At 55.1% G+C, this 2,080-nt stretch overlaps 1 long non-coding RNA gene across 1 annotated transcript; it reads right to left on the bottom strand.

Annotated features, from left to right (window-relative positions):
- Positions 1-313: 313 nt before the first annotated feature.
- LOC128943662 (uncharacterized) lies at positions 314-1,386 on the bottom strand. Its single transcript, XR_008483750.1, has 4 exons — positions 1,313-1,386; positions 1,023-1,058; positions 598-624; positions 314-348 (listed from the first exon to the last, which is right to left on the bottom strand). It is a non-coding gene; the product is annotated as an uncharacterized LOC128943662 (long non-coding RNA).
- Between the last annotated feature and the right edge of the window lie 694 nt (positions 1,387-2,080).

Raw genomic sequence — 2,080 nt, 5'->3', positions numbered from 1 at the left:
CCCCTCATTCCATCCCAGTCCATCCCAGTTCCCCCCAACTCCCCCCAGTCCATCCAAGTTCCCCCCCTAGTTACCCCAGTTCCCCCTAGTCCATTCCAGTCCATCCCAGTATCTCCCAGTTCCCCCCAGTAATCCCTAATTCTGCTCAGTTCATCCCAGTATTCCCCAGTTCCCCCAGTATCCCCCAGTTCATCCCAGTATCTCCCAGTCCATCCCAGTTCCTCCCCAGCCCATCTCAGTATCCCCAGCCTATCCCAGTCCATCCCAGTCCATTCCATTTCCCCCAGTCCATCGCAGTTCCCCCAGTCTCACATTGATGCAGCCTCGAATGCCTCCCACGATCCCGGACTGCAGGGGCAGATCAAAGGGGATTTGAGATTGGGATTTGGGGTTTGGGGGATTTTGGATTATGGATTTGGGGATTTGGGATTTGGGAATTTAGGAGTTTGGGGATTTGGTGGATTAGGGATTGGGGATTTGGGGATTGAGGGATTTGGGGATTTGGGGATTTTGGGGGTTTGGGGGATTTGGGGAGTTTGGGGATTTGGGGGCTGTACTGGGATGTCCTGGGCTATACTGGGCTATACTGATACCCACCTGGCCATCACCAATGCCACCGATTTGCTGTGGGGAGAGCAGGAGATGTCCCCAACATCACTGGGGTGTCCCCCATTGCCCCCCATTGTTCCCCATTGCCCCCAGTGCCCCCCATTGCTCCCCAGTGCCCCCCTAGTCCATCCCAGTATCTTCCAGTCAATCCCAGTGCCCCCAGAACATCCCAGTCCATCCCAGTGCTCCCAGTCCATTCCAGTTCACCTAGTCCATCCCAGTCCATCCCAGTTTCCCCAGTCCATCCCAGTCCATTCCAGTGCCCCCAGTCCATCCCAGTCCATTCCAGTGCCCCCCAGTCCATCCCAGTCCATCCCAGTGCTCCCCAGTCCATCCCAGTCCATCCCAGTTCATCTCAGTTCATCCCAGTCCATCGAAGTCCATCCCAGTACCCCCAGTGCCCCCAGTCTCACTCCAGCACAGATCACTCCGCTGCCCTCCATGTTGGCCTGGGCAGGGATAGCAAAGTTTGGTCAGGGGATGGGATGAGGCGCCCCAAAAGGATGGGATGGGATCAATGGGCGGGGATGGAATGGGATCAATGGGATCAATAGAATGGGATGGGGTGGGATTAAGGATGGGATCGGGAATCCCAAAGGAATGGGATGGGATCCATGGGATGGGATCCATGGGATGGATGGGATGGGATTTTTGGGGAGACCCCAGCCCTGAGCCCAGCCCGGGGCCCTGCAGCCCCCCTCACCTGGCTCTGAGCTGGCAGGCACAGAAGGATGGAGAAGAGCAGGGCCACGCTGAGCACAGCCACCTTCATCTTCCTCTGGCTCTGGGCAGTGCTGCCTGAGGCTGCAGCAGGTGAGGAGCACCTTTATCCCTGCCGGGGCTCCTCCCTGCACCCTCCCTGCCAGCCCCAGGCGAAAGCCCGGCTTGGCACAACCCCCAGCCCGGGCCACAAGCCCAGCCCTGGCACAGAGCCCATCCCACCCCACCTGTGGCACGGATCCAGCCCCCTCGCCCGGCATCCCTCCAGCTTCCTGCACGGGGCAGCTGCCCCTGGAAGGGCCCAGGCACCTGGGGGGCCAAGGGGGGCAGGCAGGGAGCCAAAGGCACCTGGGCACCCTGTGGGGACAACCCCCAGTCCAACGCAATCCATCCTCCAACAGCTCCCCAGTCTCGGGGTTTTGCTGCTAAGGGTGACCCCAGATGTGGCACAAAGTATCTTTTCCCATCCTGGCAGTCAGAGGAGTCAGAGCTCTTCATTTCTCGTTCCTGAGGTTGTTTATTGTTTTTTATCTATAAAATTCTTTCTCTGCCTGCCCAGGTCCACTCAGCAAGACAGTCCAGACACTCTACCTCCTTTGGGGTGATGTTATATTTTTATATATTTTTATTTATACTTTATATATTTATATATTTTATAGATATTTATATATTACTATTTACACATATTTTATATGTTACAATTTTTACATATTTTTACATATTTATATATATCTTATATTTGTATTTTATT

This window comes from Melozone crissalis, unplaced genomic scaffold, assembly GCF_028551555.1.
Source record: "Melozone crissalis strain CALT ecotype California unplaced genomic scaffold, PUWL_Pcris_2 ptg000053l_1, whole genome shotgun sequence".
Lineage (NCBI taxonomy): Eukaryota > Metazoa > Chordata > Aves > Passeriformes > Passerellidae > Melozone > Melozone crissalis.
Note: the sequence above shows the minus strand (reverse complement) of the source record. Positions and strands in the feature narration are given on the sequence as shown.